The 18,887-nt window shown below is 37.6% G+C and overlaps 1 long non-coding RNA gene across 5 annotated transcripts in view; it reads left to right on the top strand.

The window, feature by feature from the left end:
- The window catches only part of LOC121040569 (uncharacterized), a 100,231-nt gene that overhangs the window by 69,239 nt on the left and 12,105 nt on the right, over positions 1-18,887 (top strand). For all 5 annotated transcript variants that reach the window (XR_005795358.1, XR_005795361.1, XR_005795359.1 and 2 more), the window contains one exon: positions 17,690-17,897. This is a non-coding gene — a long non-coding RNA (uncharacterized LOC121040569). The remainder of the gene's footprint in view (positions 1-17,689; positions 17,898-18,887) is intronic.

Here is an 18,887-nt window from a genome sequence, read left to right as displayed (position 1 = left end):
CATTTGTTGTGTGTGTTGATAGAAGTTTTTAAACATAATGAAATAACATTTTCGAAACAAATTAGTGCACAGCATGCATATTGTTAATAAACCCAATTAAACTTTCTCATGGCTTTATTCCTAGTCATGGGAGACTAGCTACTCTGAACGTATTTATTTTAAAATGTGGCAATCAAGTTTCATATTCTCAAATTTAAAAAATAAGCCATTTATGGGACTGTGAATTCTAAAGCCGTTCAGTGTCCAAATAATAGAAAAACCTGTTTGTTGAAATTTTGGTTAAAATTTGACTTAACACGTTTCCAATCTTCACTAAAATTTAATGATGACAAGAAAAGCTGAAAGTGGAGGTTTAAGATACTGTTTTATTGTATTTTGGACATCATTTTCAAAAGAGAATATTATTCTCATGAGAGAGACTCTTCTTTCTTTCTTCGGCTTTTCATCTCTCCCCTCCTGGAATCTGGTATGCAATAGGCACTCAATATATATTTATCGAGTGAGTGAATTAATGAATTTAAGTCCTTCTGTTGCTATTCAAATATGGTTAACATTGGCTTCTTCCAAATCAATAACTTTTGAATGCAGTGAACAGTATGGATAGGAGCAAGTAGATGAATGGCATAATCACAGACAACAGGGAGGATTAAGTTCCTAAAATAATATAATGTTGTTTTAACCTAAACCCCCATAATATTTTGTGTAATTGAGATTTACTATTGTAAGAACTCAGTTGGAGTAGCGAAGGTCTATGAGGATTAGAAGAGGCCAGGAAAGTAGTTCACAGCTGATGCACCCGTTCTTTCAAACAGGATTATCTCCTGAGATGTGTAGAAATGAACTCTTGACAGAGTTTCAAAGGAATTAATATTTTTGGTAAAATGTGCTAATGTAAAGAGTTAGAAGATTAGCGATGCATAATGAAAGCAGTGCGTTCTTTCTCATGGAAATAGGAATATAATAAATGTCCTGCAGGTGATTGGGGCCGTGGCAATTTTATTGAAGATTAAAGTTTGATTGACCTTTGTTAGGGTGATTAACCCTTCTGAAATTAAAAGCCAGAGCTGAGTTATTCTGGCCAATTTAAATGCAAACATTGAGCAGGTCGCATGTCATTCAAATAATAATAATAATAATAATAATAATAATAATAAAACGTCCTATTCTAATGTTCATTTGTGCACATCTGGATGGGATGCCGCTTTGGAAGGATCTCTGGTGAGAGCATCCCAGTGGCAGAGAGTATGGAATAATGTATAGATAATTGGGAGCACGTGGGCAGAGTCCCAGGCATCGCTCCCCCATCCAAACACAAAAACCACCACTCAGAAAAAGCAGGGAGCCTGAAGGCAATCACCACACACTGAAAATGCGTGCTCTCGATAGAAAACCAATCTAGGAATATCCTGCAAAGGTTAGGAGTAAATAACAGTGACATCTTTATTCTAATCTGCTGGCAATCACCTAAACTGTGTATTATATCCGTGTTGAATCTGTATGATGTCTCCTGAAAATGGGGGCTTTGTCGGTACAGTGGCTTATGAAGCTGTTTGTAAAAGTTGATTGTTCCCAGTGTCTAGAATTTTATTGCCTGTGATCTCTGACAGTCTATAAATACTTTCAGCGTCTTTATTGTTAAAAAATGTTATAGGAGGGGCAAACTCTAGTTATTTACAAAGTCCCGTAAACGGTTTGGTTTTATTTTTCTTTGTTAAGTTTTTCAGACACGTTTGTGAAAAGTTGCATATGCATAATCACTTCAAAAAAAAAAAAACTGTTTCCATTTTTCATATCATGTTAAATTTTTTTATTACTCAGTCGGTGAATATTTTAAGTCCCGCCACACAGTGAACACATCTTCCTTTTATGTGTCTGTGGACTATTAAAATGATAATACAGGTTCTCTTCATTCTATATGTAATTTACTACTCTCTTTTCATCAAAGCATTCACTCTGAATGTGTCAAGGTAGAAAAGTCCCAAGTATTATAGTGTAAAAATTAAGAAGCCTGAGGTGCTATGGTTTATTTTTGCACAAGCTTTTCATGTACTCTTTTAACATTTTTTCCTGAAAGATAGGCTTCTATTCCAGGCCTATGAAGAAAGTCAAAGATGAAAAACCTGCGATAGAGGGACAGATAATTCAGCTAGCAAAGTGACTCTGGCATCCTCCAAAGAGCTGGCTAATACCTTGCAGCATAGATTAATAATATGTTTAGCTAAGATCTGTTTGTCATAAAGATAATTTCCTAATTCTTAATCTTGGGGCTAGTATTCAACCATAAATTGTAAACAAATATGTTGTTCTGTACCTTGCCTGATAAAGTGTAGATTATCAGCTTTGGCTTTGGTACATTCAATTGTCAAACTTTAAAAAAAAAAAAAATCTAATTGTTCCGTGATAATACTCGCTTTCTTATTAGAGATAATTTTCACTAAAAAAAATAAACTGCTAAACGAAATCTCTAAAATAAGCACTATTAATTCTTCAGCTATAATTCAATAATCTCCTCTAATTTGATTCTTCTTGTTTTACCTCTTACCAGAACTGAATGAAAATAATTGGGGGCATTAAAATGTGTTGTAAGAACGACGTTCTCTAAACATAAAAACCGAATATGCCAAACTACTGATAACATCCCCGCATTGCCATCCATTACCAGCAATCTTTCCCATAAAAGAAAATCATGGCTCGAGAAGGCGAGATACATATTGTCGTAGTGCAAGGAAAAGACGTGCAGAAAGAGCAGAGGCAAATAAGATTATATTTTGTTAAATCCCAAATCCAGTCATTTGTTTTGCTTCAGTGTATTTAGAAGGCATTTTTATTTCTTTGTTGCCTTTGTTTCTAGCAGTCTGTTCCCCTCCAATCCACCTAATCCCAGACCTGACGTTTTCTCTTGTGGCTGTAAAATATCATTCTTTACCATTAACAAGCAAAATTAATCTGTTTGCTATTTTCTTGGGGGGGAGTCCTTCTGTTTAAAAAAGGGACCGTTCAGAGAGTGACCAGTGGTGTCATTTTACTCATTGTATATTGTACTGTTGACGAGTCAACAATTTCATTCAATTCCACAAAAATTTACAGTAGACCTACTGGGAGCATTTTTATGGTGCCGGGCTCAAGAGACATGACAAGTGGCAAATGCGAGGATTTTCAAGGGTTTTAAAATCACTAACAGTCCACCACGAAGGAGTCACGTATGAAGTTTTCAAAATGTTATTCTCCCTAACAGAGAGTACTTCTAGCATAAAATAAGTCGGCTAATGTTGGTCAGATGATTTTTTTTCTGGTGATTTGTGTGACAAAATAATAGAGATGCTCTAGAAGCAGTAAGCGCTCCGATGCTGACTTTCCGGCTAATTGTGAAAGTTTTGTAGCATTCGTGTTCAGGCGAATTGGAAGACTACCAAATGTAGTGTGGCGGCACATGGCCTGGTGATGCATTCCATGCTATTTGTATTGACACCACCTCTCCATATGACTCTGGAACATGGAGAGCTGCTTGATAAAATAACTCTGACTGGAATGCCTCTAGCATTAGTATTTCTGGGGCCATCACTACTCTGTATTGGGTTTCAGCAAGCATTATTTGAGCACCCCCTCCTACGTGCCAGGCATGCCCTCCAACCCAGTGAGGTGGGTCCGTGAGCCATGTTTTATGGACCAGTAACCAAGGCTGGGGGTGGAGAAGGATTTGCCTAGGTTGAAAGTTGGCGCCATACTTCAAGGCCTTCTTTGCCAGAGCAGGTGTTGCCATATCCATCGCATTCCACTTTGCTACAGACTTGGGGACTGTGATCGTGGGAGTTTTAGATGAATTTAAACTCTTTCCTCAGACAGAAGGATTTGCTAAGTTGCAGGGACTACGGGGAAAGAATTTATTCTCCCCTGCTTCACTCCTAAGGAAGTAAGAGAAGAGGTGCTTTAGAATGACATAGATTATTCACAGGCACATCCATGCAATAAACTTCATTTAGCTCATTTTGTGGAGACTAAAAATTATCCTCCCCAAATATTAATCATTTAGTTCATTTAAAGTCAGCCGTTAGGCTTTAAAAAAAATTGTCTTTAAAATGTTTGTATTTACATATCTTTCACTTGAAGTTTGTAAGTAATTCTGTTAACAGAGTCGAAGTCAGAGGTACCCCTTCTCACCTCATACACTTTCATTGGTGGAAGACAACCAATGATAAATGTGCCTCCATGTTTTATTATCCCTGCTCTCGAAACCAGATATGAGCAGAGTCTGTCAGATTTCTATTCCATAAGGAATTGTCCAGTCGTTTATGCCAAATGAGCTTAAGGAAGTATGTGGAAAAAATCTTTTTGATAAATATATACGTATATGTATGTATGTAAATATATATGTATGTATGTAAATATATACACATATTTATATAAATATAAATATGTATGTATATTATATATATATATATATATATATAAAACACAAGTTGTGTGAGGTTACTGAAATATGAGAGAAAGACATCACACTACTTGCAAAACCCATCTTAGTTCTCGTTTCCTGATTTATTATGAGAACAAAAAATTATCACGGGTTAAACAAAAAGTAAACCTTTGCAAAATTAGCATAGGAGGTTCTAAAAGTTTGGAATGGAGAGATATATTTTCAGTTGGAGATTTGGTCCCCTTTTTAAAAGATGATTCTTTTGGTCTGTGAACTCTCAGAGTTTGGCTCAGAGGAGTGTGATAGGTCTAAAGCCATCTCTGTATCCGCCCACAGGGCCTCGAAGCCTGCCTGAAGCACAGTAGGTACTGAGGAAATGTTTGTTAAACTAGATTGCGACTATTACCATTAAAATAAAGCTAGGAACACTGAACTCAGTACTGTATTATAAGGTCCTGGTGTCTGCATTAAGAAAGAAGTCTAAGGTTCAAAGTTAGAAAAGAGAAAGGTGAAATTGAGATAGGTAGATAGAAAGGTAGGTAGGTAGGTAGGTAGATAGATAGATAGATAGTAGACAGATAGATGATAGATAGATTCCATATCTACTATAGAATCCTGTTGAAAATGACCCAATTTTCCCTTTACTTTTAGCTCTAACTCTAAGCCTGCCAATTCCCTCCCACCCTGAATTGGTTACTGATAACTTCCCAACCGCTGAACTAGTTTTTCTGAACAGACTAGAAAATCTAATCAAAGTTATCAGATTGGTTTATGTTTATAGGAAGACAGAAAAATGATTCGCAATATTCATTTGGGGAATGAATGAAAGGCAGCTAGAGGGGATTGTGTAGACTCCGTGGCATAAGAGCATTCACAAGAAAATGAGAAATTGCTATTGTGATTCTCACTGCAGCCCAAGTCCTTCGCAGCAGAGAACATGAAAGTGTGTAAGAAAACAAGACCTACTGAGAGCATCCTCCCTAAGAGATGCTAAGCAAGATGGAAGAGCAAGTTTGACCAACATCTCTTCTAAGTACATAAATACTTGACAATTCATTAACCATTTGAGTCCTGCTTGATGATGATTAAACCCTTAGGTGGATGTGAATCAGCTTTACTATGTGGAAACATGGAGAGAAACAGTTATGAAAAATATGATCCAATTTCTGAAAATACAGGCCAATTAAAGTTTGAGATTTAATTTAGGAATTTTTACTCTGCCTGCATGATGTATATGTTAGTGATGATTTCTCTCCCCTCATTCTTCATCTTCATAAGCAAAAGGAGATTTTTTACTTATTGACGTATTACTGAAGAATCTAGCTTTTCTCCAAAATTACACATTTTTTTGCATAAATGTGCCTAATTACCTGAATTCAGTTTTGATTAGCAGTGTTAATTGATGCAGCTGTGGATGGTATCTGTTTACCTAAATTACCATGTGCAAACAGCAATATGTCTGGAAGTGAATATGCTAAACTGAAAATACTAATTAGCTAAGACAGATTGTTATTCAAGTCACATCGTGGAGCTTTCTAATGAAAGCCTGGATGTGTCAGGGTTTTATGATATTCAGACAGAAATGTCTATATTACATATGATTTCTAAATTTAATTCATAAGAACAGATGGGATGTCAGCCAGGGTTCTTCCTCCTTATTCCAGTATTAATGTGAATATTTGACTCAACTGGAGATATATTCAAAGGTTTTTTTGTTAAGAAACTCATCATGTGCTTTGGTAGTGTGCCAGCCCTGCTCATCCAGACTCATCTATTTCTTGACCAATGTATTTCCAGATTACATCCACCTACTGTCCCAAAGATGAAGATAAATAAACCACCTTGCAAATTTGATCACATCAACTGATTAATTTAATGAAATCCAATAGTAGGAATGTTAGTTAAACAGACAGCTTACAGTGAGTAGCATTTTAGGAGGTGTTTTCTTTTTGCATCCCAAATAACTACTGCTAATAATAACTTGATCATACGATTCTTAAGAAGCAATGAGCGGGTTGCAGTGCTAAAAGGTAAGTTCTCATTGCCTTCCTGTTGTCTCATCTTCAATCATTTAAAAATGGATAGCAAAGCGGCACTTCTTTTCAGGTGTCCAGTTTTAAAGTATTATAGCTTTTACTGTGTCTTTGATTCCCATTACCTGTGTCCTAAAGCATGACCTGCTTTGCTTAAGGTTTCTCTCCAAAGAAAGCATTAATCTTTCACTGTCTGCTGTGGCACTCAGCGCTCCTTAATGGCAACGTAACTTAGAGGTACCCAAAGATTAGAGTACAAATCCTACACATCATATTGTGAAGAATAATGGACCCATCCTCCCTTTCCCAAGAGGCTGAATAACTGTGCTTAATACATAATAAGTCTCCTCTTCCCAAAGGCTGTGAAAGTAAGGCCTCTTGACTCAGACTTAAGAGTTTAAGATCCCTTATTAGATATTTTAAGATGCCATGAGCAAAATGGGGATAATTTTCATGATGCAAATTTGAACATAATTATAGTTTGGCATATTTAATTTAGGTGTAAGTGAGAGTTATAATTACCAAAAATTGAATTATTTCAATTATGCTAATTTCTACTCCCAAAGTTTTGTGTCACTTGGGTTCTCTAAGATAGGTTTAGATCCAGCAAAATTACAATGGAATCTATGCTAAAAATAAGGAATTTGTGGAAATGACTCTGCTCCCATTACTTTTTGGCCCCAGAAATGTTAAAGTACTATTAAAAGGCCCAGGAAACCATGAAGTGCTTGAAATAGCTTAAATCACGGTGGAAAAGGGGACTAGTCCTGCTTGGGCCGGTAGTCTTCCATTTTCTGTATCAATACCAATGGTAGCATGATTGCTATTTGCTGTGTAATCAATGAAGCTAATCCCAGTATTTTTAAAATAAAATGTGTATAATCATTATGGTAATTTAATAGTGTGCTTTGAGAAATCACCTTCATCATTGTCTTGCCTTTGTCATTCTAGCGTTCGTCTTTTCAAAAATGCTTAGTGCAAAATTCCTTTATTTTTTTAAATGTCTCTATTTCTTGAGAACTTGGGAGTATTGTATTTCCCAGTAGTTAAAGGTAGTAGTTAAAGGTATCCCCATGTTCTGTGGATAGTCTCGGGAGTTCACTGTTAAAGAACCAAAATGTGTGTGTATGCACGTGTGTGTACATTCATTCATAAAATCGCCTAAATGAAGAGATGAATGTAGACATTATAGTCCACCCACCCGTTTGATTGTCGGGTGCGTTTACTTTTGTGCTGCTGTGTTCACTAAAGCAACTGCTAAATAAATATAAGTCTTCTTTCAGAGCATAGATAAAAGAAGAAAAATCCTCCCTGCCAAGTTCAGCCATCTCTTCTATTCCAAGTGATGTTTGGGGCACTCTTTGCTCGCCATGAGATTTCCTAGAGACTTCCTAGATATCCACAACCCAAAAGTTGTGGGCTTTTTGTCTCCATGTGTAGATGTGAACTTGTCTTGTGTCAGAATCTTTTCTATCATCTTTGTTGGCAAATGTCAGCCCTTCTACACAGTAACCTTAAAATAGGAAAACAGGTCAGTGATGTGAAAGGTAAAATAGAGTTATGGAGTTTTATCAGAAATTCCAATGAATTGTCTTTAGGCAAATCACTTAACCTTGGTGTGCAAATTAGTTAATTTTAAGAATAAATACAGCTATCTTTCTGACTTATTAAGGATTTATCACTTGTGCCCAAGGTTCAATAGATCTGTAAATGAAGTGTATGAATCTTTTCTTTGAACTCTAATTGGCATGTGGGGGAAGCAGGTCAGACTGAGTTAAAGGCTGAGAGACTTAATCCTTTGAAGAAATTTTGATTTAGTTTTATTACTTCTAAGTATTGCTAATGTATTCAAAGACTAATTTGACTCTTTGATGGCTTCATGTATGCTGGTTTCTTTTCAAAAGGGTAGACTGTAGACTCCCTGAGGGATATCTTTGGCTTTTTTGTTAAGCCTTCCCCTGTACCTTCACATATTTCTATCACATGAAAAATGGTATGCACACAGTAGGAGCACTCAGGGTACACCTTGAGTGAACTGTGGGTGCCAATGAGTAAAAGTCATGGCCATTAACCCCTTTTATAACTCTCCATAACCTGCATTGTAAGATACTATATATTACCTGACCCAGAGGTAATAAACCCTCTGAAGATACATGAAAAACTTTTAAAGATATATTTTGAAAAAGTTGCATATTTTTTATCAGTTTATATTTGGTCAAAGGAGCCCTAACACTTTACAAGGACAGAATTTATCTGAATTTGCTCTTTGAGAAGTGTAACATATGCTACACTTGAATTAATGCAAATTTCAGATGAATACGATTTGACTTGGTAAGCAAAGCTTTGTAAATAGGGAGACCTGAATGTAGATTTGGCCTCTGTCACTTTAGCAGTGTGACTTTGGGGCACTTCTTAATTCTTTTGGGCCTTAGTTTACCCATATGCAACAGAGAGATAATAATACCTACTTAAAGTGGTATTACGATGAATAAACCACATGATGTATATAAACACCTTAACTCAATGCCAATCATCAAGTTGACTCTATAAATAATAGATACAATTATTTTATAAAATACGGCTCTGCATCAAAAACCAACAGAGATAATTAGAGAAATTTTCTTAACGTGGCATTCATTAACTCTTAAAGTCTTAGGCAGTATAGTGGTTCAAATTTCCCACCAGTATATATAAAAGCCCATTTTGTCCCAGGTGTATACGTGTGCGTATGTGTTCATACACATGCACATATCACTTACGTAGAAAGAATGAAATTAAACATCTGGCTTTTCAAGGTATGTTGTACATGAATATACCTTCCTTCTTTTCTAATAATTTCTTACAGCTGTGTAGCATTTCATGCTCCAAAATTATTCTGTACACATTATCATATGTAATCTTCACAGTACTGAGATAGGACAAGTGACATTTCATTCTTCTTTATGAATGAGATATGCGGAGATGTGAAGGGACCTACCCAGTGTCTCTTACTACAGTGAAGGTCAGGGAAGAAATGAAGATAGGAGAATACGTTCAGAGACTTTTTGTGGACTGTTTGGAAAAAAGAAGCTAGTAATGCTGTTTTCTCCATGCAATATTAACAGAGCAACGTCCTATGAAATATTACTACATTTAAGTATAGGGCCCAGGGATGAGTATATTGTGAAATCCAGGACATTATCCAGGTTTTGACAGGTGGTGTGGAATTTGTTTCTCCTCGATAAAGATGTATTAAGAAATTCTGACTCATCGCATTGTTCACGACAGTTAAAGATTATTATTTTCATTGTTACTGCTAGGGTTTATATGGAAATGAGGCGAGCCATATTTTGAAAAGCTGGGACCAGGAATTTGGGTCTCCCTTAGGCCTGGCCAAAAGCCCAGAGGTCGAAACATGGGTGTGTGTCTAAGGATTTCTTAAGAAATTAGCACCGGGAGCCAGATGTTCGAAAAACCTATTCTTCCTTCATATAAGGAGCCGGTAATAGGAAACAGAAGATGACCCAAGGAAAATCATTTCAGTCATCATCATTTATTATGTGTTATGTTGGGTTACATTATTTCACTGATTCCACAAATATCTTATAAACACTTTGTATTTGTGAGGTATGGCAAAAGGTACTGTAGGAATATAGAAAGTATAAGACACAACTTCACCTTGAATAACTACCGCATTATTATATACCTACTATTACAACAGGATATAGTTTAAGTGGCAGATTCTGCCTCCTTTAACTTTAAGGATATTAAGTGTTACATTTATTCATTCAACAAATATTAGTTCCTCCTTGCATTGGTAGTGGAATGCAAATATGGTCTGTGAAATTAGATGACCCGGGTGTAGATCATTGGTTCTCCACTAATTAGAGGTGGGGCAAATTATTTGAATCTCCAGCTTGCTTATCTATACAATTGAGTTGATCATAATAAGATCAATATGGGGTTAACAATCATTATAAGGCGCTTCCCACCGTGTGGGGCACACGCAGGTGCTATCATTTCATGAAAGTGAGTGCTTCTCCGCTCAAGGGATGTAAAAGTAGTTGGAGTGGAAATCCACACACTTAGGGCAACTGGAGATTTCTACATGGCATTTAAGTAAGTACAGTCTAACATGGTCAGACTCCATAGGTGCTGACAGAATTTAGAAATAGGAAAGGTCTTGTAGAGAAAAGGAAAACAATAGCAAAACTGTTTTCTGAACCGTGTCGTGTCTAGATTCCAGCCATGCCGTTGTTCAGTACATACAGCCTGATGAGCATCTCCCTAGAGACCACTGTTAATTTGAGAACCTACAACATCTGTGTGGTTTAAATAGGACCAGAGTCCAAACCTACAGCCACATAGAACACGATTTCCTATTCAGTGTGGTTGAATAGGACAGCGTCCATCCCTGGGCTTTGATCAATGAACTACATGGACCTAATTGATGCTGGGTTGTTGCCTTTTCAGACTGCAGGCATGGTAGAGTTTTGGTGTATGTGGACTCTTTCTGGGTTCTTATGTCCAGAAATTCCAAATGAGATTTTTGTCATTAGCTCGTCAAGCTTGTCTTAAGCCCACTTAATGAGGTCTGCCGGTGGAATGTCTTTTATGTTCTGTGGCCTTTATGCTTAGTCTCAGCTACTCTCAACTGTGGCTGAGAAGTTAATGAAGTCACCACAGTGCTCGCTTGTCTGCTGCTTTTGAAAACACACCTCGTATGTGTTTGGGTATTTAAATTCTGTTTTCTAGCTTTTAGGGTTTATATCCTCGTGGTGCATTCAAGTGCTATGGAAATAAGACCAGATGGATGTGACAACCAGCCATTCGGGAAATTACATACACATTACATTTTAGAAAACCAGCGTACATATGTCTATCTGGATGCGTTCATATGCTGGATTATTTTTGTTGCAGCCAAATGGTTGAGATTTCAGTGAGGCAGTTACCTAGAATGTCAGCTTGAGAATTCCTTTCAGAGGAAAAGCAGGGTCCGCAGTGAGCTGTTTTGTCAAACACAGTGAACGTGGGGACAGAGTTAAAGGTCCCGCTGCATTTCTCTACCTCCCTTTAGTTTTCTCCAGAGTACTCATCAGTCCAGACATTATATTCTTAATTTCTTTACTGCCTACCCTCCCCCCAGATTCAAGGAGAGGAAATTCTTCTGCTTTGTCTAATACTTGTAGTGCTTGCCACATAGTAAGCACTCTACATATGATAATGAATAAATTGGCTATTGCTGAGATAATGAAATGGTATTTAATCTCCCCTTGTGCTAAAAGCCAGCAGAACGTGGAGGTTTTCTTTTGTCTCTGAAATGATGAACATGTAATCGTGAGCAATGGTGATGATGGGCATGATCATGCCTGTCACTTGCTACGTGCTAGGTACTGGTCCAAGTGCTCACAGACCTTTTGTGTGGAGGCTGTTTGTCTCCCTAGCTTATGGATGGGGAATCTGAAGCACAAATACTCTGACATGCCAGAGCCAAGATTCAAACCCTTGGGCCTGCTCTTCTACACCCCGTGTGTTGTCAAAGGCTACTTTTAGGGTTGGAAAATAAGTTATCTCAGGAATTTATGCATCCTTTCATTTAACAAAAATCATCCTGCAACTATGATCTATTAGTTCCGTGCTGTTCTTAAATATGCTATTTTGTGCAAGTATTCCCCTTGTACTCTAAGAAGTAGAAATGTGTAAAGGCAGTCACTTCTCTTATTTTATATTACTCTCTCCATTGATTTGCCCACCTACTTGGCTCTTCTGTGGAAGGGGGAAAAAATGATGATAAATGCTGTAAATAAATACTCTGGGTTTCTATGCCAGTTAGGATATTGTGTTAACAATCCCAAAGCATATTGTCAAGCTAAACGGAAAAATTGGTACTGGGGATTCTACCTTGGCTTACTCATGGTTACTCAAGTTTCATTCTTACTGACACAAATGGGGATCGAATATTCAAATTTAGATCTGAATTCCAAATATATTAAAGAACTTTCAGCAACAAATGTGTCTGCCCAATTGGGGGTGGTTAAATTAAGATTAAAGATTGGTTTCTGTACCTCAGCACAGACCTCCCATGGTGGTGTATGCTTTGTCCCCGGCGAGTGCCAGAAGAAATGGAGAAGACAAAATAGAATTGTAAATCCCCTACAAATTGGTGAAATCACCTCCAGACACATAGGTCATCAGGAAGTGGACAGTGTATAGCATTCAATGACTAATAAATCTTCAGAAGAATGGCAGTTTTTAGGGATAATTTGTGTAGTGGGGGAACAGTGTTCCATAGGAAGAGGGACCATATCCTAGTAAGAATTGGGAATTTTGTTCATGACCTGTGCATGTCCCTGAAACCTTTCCTGTTGTCCATCCACACGGCCACATTATTTTACCAGTTCATTTTTCTGATACTTCTTTCAGTCAGTCCAGATACCCAAGTCAGTCTTCCTCCATTCCTTCTCTTAAATTTATCAGTTCCATGAAATCCCACTCAAAAATGAAATAGCCTTATTTGGGGCTTACATAATTCTATTGATTCCTTTTATATAATATGCATTTATATGTTATACATTCGTGATATTACCTAATTTGGTAGAATATCAATTCCTTGCCCCTACTGACTGAATGAGATAATTCATGCAAAATGTTTAGCAAATTAAGTACATGGTAACAAACCCCAATAATGGCAACCATTACCTGTAAACATACTCAAATACATTGGAAGAAACTTGGAGAAATCCATTTTAAACAAGGACTTTGGGATGAACTCATGATTTTTTCCGTTCAGGGTCAGATAAACAAAATCATAGGTTTCTCTTAAATTACACTCCAGGACTTTATCTCCATACTCTCTCTAGAATGCTTCCTTATACCTTCCGTTTCATACATTATGAAATCAACCGGTCCTCATGTAACAATCATCATCATCGTTATCATCATCACCATGATAACCATTTCTCCAAAAAACACTTAACAATATTTACAGAGTACTTTACACTTTATAAGGCACTTCCCTTTGTGTTTTCTTCTTCCCACAACTCTCTGTGGTTGACATTGCAAGTACAGAGGAAACAAATCACGTTGCTAGTGTAGGACAGATCTAAGATTCAGAGTCTGATTCTCAGATTGCATATCACAATGATGAATGGGAGATCTGTGCAAAAATTGTACTGCAGACAATTTTTAATAACACCTGCAGGCATATCTCACCTTCAGAGAACAAATTTTGGAAATAATATTTTTGAACTAATCAGTGATTGAGCCTGACCTTAAGGAATGTAGACATTCTCTCTTGTATGTCTCCAGTTGGTGACTGTGGAAAGGGTTCTGAGACCTTGGTTTCCAGCTGCCCCCAAAGCTCTTGCAGCAGACAGAAAAGCAAGCAGGTAATCAGGGTATAGAGTTAAGAACATCTGCTTTCTTATCAGGACTGTAATGTGACAAGGCCAGAAATATGACGGGTTATGGCATTTTTTTAAAGACTTAACAGTTTTAGAGCAGCTTTAGGTTTACAACAATATTGAAAGGAGGGTACAGAGACTTCCCATATACCCCCTGCTCCACGCATGCACAGCCTCCCCCGTTATCATCACTTGCTAGAAAGGTGCTTGTTTTCTTTTTTTAACCAAGGATGAACCTACATTGACACATCATAATCACCCAAATCCATAGTTTACCTTAGGGTTCACTCTTGGTGGTGTACATTCTGTGGGTTTGTACAAACAGCATAATGACATCTATCTATCATTGTAATATCATGCAGAGTGTTTTGTCACCCTATAAATCCTCTGTGCTCTGCCTCTTCACCTCTTTACTCACCCTACCTTTGGCAAACACTGATTTTCTTTCCATGTCCATAGTTTCGCCTTTCCAAAGCATCATATAGTTGGAATCAAACAGTATGTAGCCTTTCAGATTGGCTTTTTTCATTTAATAATATGCATTTGAGGTCCCTCCATGTCTTTTCGTGGCTTGGTAGCTCATTTCTTTTTAGCACTGAATAATATTCCATTATCTGGATGTGCCACAGTTTATTTTTCCACTTACCTGCTTAAGGCCATCTCAGTAGCTTGGGTCATGGATTTCGATGAAGAAAAAATTCTAGGGATGAGCAAGTCTGTTCATTAACATGTCTAATACTGCAGTGTTACCAGGACTCCACATAAATATGTCTAACAGCTTTACAGCGAGAGATAAATGAGGCATGGATGTTTACAAATTATTTGTGTCGTTGGATGGGATGAGAAATGGGAATATGCCAGTTTCCTACTGAAACAACAGTTCAGCAGTTGACAAAACATTCCAGATAACAGGAAGGACTGTCTGTGGGTGCAGTGTGAGTGCTTAGTCACTGCCAGGTAAGACAGGAAATGGAAGCAGATGATTAAATAGAGCTAAAGGAGATAATGCCTCAGCCATTATTATTATTATCCACTAATTATTGCTGTGTTTCCACGATATACCCCACATGTGGGTGCCGTCTTCATCCTCGAAGGGCTTATATCTGGGGTACACGAACAGTGCTATTTTTGACTTGTTTTCCTAGTCATTGAGAATATTTGAAGAACATACTTGAGGGTTGGTGGGAGATTTAATGTTTCACATCTATGTTTTTAATTGAGGAAATGTTAGCGTCAAAGTAAATTTTGGAGATTTTGACTATTTTGCTGTGGTGGAAATGAAGAGAAAATATTTTGACCACATATGAAACAAATGAAGAAAAGCTTACCAACTGAATTTTAAAAATAACCATCGAAGGGCTGATTTGGAAGGTTTATTTTTATTTTATCCAGCCCTAACAGAACCCTAAGTTCTGAAAGCAGAAACTTTGGGGAGAATGATTTGGGTGGGTCGACAAAACAGAAAAAGGGTACAGAGTTTGCTGGAAGACAGGCCTGCCCATTCCCTGCTACTCACCTGGAAAGGCTTTAAACTCTGAAAATAACATAGAACAAACACATCTGCACATCATTAGCATTAAAATAAGGTCCTGTAAGAAGTCAGAATATCCTTTGGGAACAAATTGGTAGAGTCTCAAATCCTTTTCAAATTGCAGAAGAGAACATGTGTTACCTTCCCATCCTGTGACTGGTAGAGCCTTGAGAATACCTTGTGTATACATATGTATTTATTTGATTTGTAAAACAGGCCCTTTTCCTTCATAGCCAGAGGAGCCATTCCCAGAAAGCGTGCAGGCAGTCAAAACATTTTCAAATCCCAAAAGCCAAAGGAAACTAGCTTTTGGTTTATTTACCGGGCTTTGTCTTTCTAAACATTTTCTTTTTTAAACTGGCCCTAAAAGGGCAATAAACTGAGTCCCTAGTAGGCCTGAGAGGAGAAAAAAAAAGATAAAGATTAAAGGACATTCAGCAGGAATGTCCTGCAAATGATGTCTGCCTCAAGATGTATGGTCAGTGAGATAAGTCTAAACAGAAGAACAGTCTAGGACAATCTGTGCTCTCACAAAGCAGCTAAATCGTCTCGGCAACATGCTTATCACAAACTCAACCAGGTAGCATATTTGTCAAAAAAAACTTACATGAGGGTTTTTCTCCATCCCAATCTCATTACTATGTGTCAGCAGTGCATTAGGTATTGATGAGGAAATATAAACATTCAAGAAATCGAGTGGTATTTTTTTGCTGGACATGTAGCTGTTGACATAGCAGCAGGTATTAGAAAATGAAGGGTAAGTTCAAGATCTGTGTTCTACAGAAAGAGAATGAAGTGACTTAAACCAAGTTTGGAGTTTCAAATCTCTACAGAATTCCATATTTTGTAAAGAATGAGTCCTTCCCCTTTTAAATGCCAAGAGACCAACCCACACAATGTTTAAGTAATTAGCTTCAATCAAAAGTTCAAAGTTGAAAACAAATCGAGAAAGTCGAATGGTATGATTGGCAAAGGACCCTTTCTTAGTGTCCTAAATGCTGTACTGAAGCCTTCAAAAATAACTAAATATTATAAGAACTGAAATAATGTAGATGGGGGTGCAGATGTAGGGACATTGACTGTGTTATGACAGTCCAGAAAGGGGCTTCTTCAGGGAATTCACCCAGATCAGATACTTTAAGGTGTGGTTGGATCCCGTAGATCCAGAACAAAACATCATATTTTGTGGCATCTCTCCTTAATAAATCTCTTTAGACCATACATTCATCTGCATATGTGCAAAGTGGGGGTGGGGAAGTAGGCTTACCAAATCCCAGAATTTAAAATTTATGGAGTTTTCACGAAAGTCATCGAGGAGGGAATAGGGCTACCTTTACTGAGTCTCTGCTGTATTCCAGGTATTTATTATTAACCTCTACTTGTCACAACTATCTAGAAAAATAGATAACACTATCACTATTTTGTAGAAAGAGAAATATGAAGCTTGTTGTGTTTAAGGAACTTTTCCAAGGTTACTCAGATCAGATTTTTAAGTGAGAGTTGCTTTCAAAGACCGTATTCTTCCACTGACACCAAACGTGCAAGCTTACCACCTTGAGAGGCTGTCCCAACTTGAAATTTAATCAGGTCACCTGGTGGCTCAGTCTGTTAAGCAATCGAACTCTTGATTTCAGCTCAGGTCATGATCTCACGGTTGTGAAATTGAGCTGGGTGGGGAGCCTACTTAAGATTCTCACCCGCCCCTCCCCCACTCTCTCAAAAAATAAATAAATAAAAATAATCAGTGGTGGTTTTGGTCCATGGTTAACAAACGCAAAGTCCTGACCCCCTTTTCACAAAGCTCCTTGGGTCCTCTTGATAATTGAATTACCAGGCCTGGCATTTCTTATGCCATCTAGGGAAAGATAGAAAGGTAGCCAAAGGAGGGGAAAAAACAAGAGAAAGAATATTGGATCTGTCTGCTTGGTGGTTTCTCTTAGAGGAAGTAAAAGGAAGACACTTCTTTTCTTTTCTTCTCTTTTCTTTTTTTTTTTTTTTCTTTTTTTTTTTTTTCCTGTCTAAAAGGGAAAGGGTAGCATGGGGTAAAGGTAAATAGAGAATAGTGATGTCGTGACAATGAACCAAACAGCACAGGAGAATTGGCTTGGGGGTAATTTCTCCATCTCCCTGATCATCACATCCTTCACTGAATGAGAGAATATTCTGTTTGGCTTTCAGGCTGAGGTTGTCATGCAAGAAGTGTATATTAATTTCACATTTTCTCATAACTTTCTTTTGAGGATAAGCGTTTTGGTTTTCTGCTGTTTATTATTTCAAAGGCATCTATATGCTAATATATCTTATGCTAATTATTTTCATGTTTTCCCCTTAGGTTATGCTTCATATCACCCACCGGGGAGGATCATCTCTCATGAAAACTTCCAAATTTGATTTTGAAAATTATTCAGAAAAATTTAAGCCACGCTATCTCCCACTGTAGGAAAGAATATACTCTGGAGGTTCCTATAATTCAAAGAAAATGGACTGGGATAGCATTTGGGTTTGCATGCCACCAAAATCCTCTCGAGAAGGACATCCAGGTACACAAAGCATTTAACATTGTGACACTGAAGTGTTGGAAGAATAATTAAAATAAAAATCTAATAATGGTCTTTTTAGAAATTGCTAAACGACTATGTTTGATCCAGGGACGAGAAAGGGAAAAGCTGTTTTCATTCTCTTGGCATCTGAGGTGTAACTGCTTTACTGCTATAAATACCATATTTTAATTGTGTGTCATCACTTCTTAGCATCATTGCTGGAAAGTTCATTCTAATAATATTAATGCCTGAAGCTGAGTTTCTGCTGAAAGAAAGAATCCGGTAAAAAAGGAATTTCATATAATTAGCCAGTTTGATGTTTTCTTCCAGCTTTTTCTTTACAGCGTTTTGTTTTTGTATTTTGTTGTACTTTGTTTTGAAAATAGGTTGCAATTTTGTTAAAAAAAAAAAAAAAGGAAATTAGCCAATTAACCTGTCTTAAAAATATTTTTTCAGGCATCTTCTTTGGAAGATAAGCAAGGCCTAAAGAAATGATTTCTCAACATGAGATACTAAAACTTAGATCACTTTGGAGGGTAGTTTACATGTCTCCCTTGGTTAAGAATTAGGCCCCTCTTGTCCACAAGCACTGTCAGAGGCACAAGGAAAAGCCCCCCCCCCCCCCCCCGTTTCCCCAACCTCTGAATTGTGCTCTGTCCTGCTCAGCACTTAAGGAAACCCAAGAATCAAGCACTGGGGGGGGGGGGGCTTGATACTCCAGACTTAAGTTCATTTTGTGCCCCAGCCCCCTCTTCACCTGCTCCTGCTCCTCTCTCCACCTCTCGGTTGCTGCGCCTAATTTCATTTCTATTTTCTAAATGCTTTCACTTGGAGGCCTCCACAATGACTTCATTCTGGCACCTCAGCTGCTTGCGAATACCTCTTGAGCTCCAAGACAGCTGTGTCAGGAAGAGGGTTTCCTTTGAGGGTGGGAAGAAAGGTCTCCTTCTGCAAGGGTGCCGGACAAGCAAACGTGGCTCTCCTCCAGAC

The sequence above is a fragment of the Herpailurus yagouaroundi genome, unplaced genomic scaffold (genome assembly GCF_014898765.1).
Source record: "Herpailurus yagouaroundi ecotype Mexico unplaced genomic scaffold, PumYag 182, whole genome shotgun sequence".
NCBI lineage: Eukaryota > Metazoa > Chordata > Mammalia > Carnivora > Felidae > Herpailurus > Herpailurus yagouaroundi.
The sequence above is the reverse complement of the archived record's forward strand: the minus strand, read 5'-3'. Positions and strand labels throughout refer to the sequence as shown.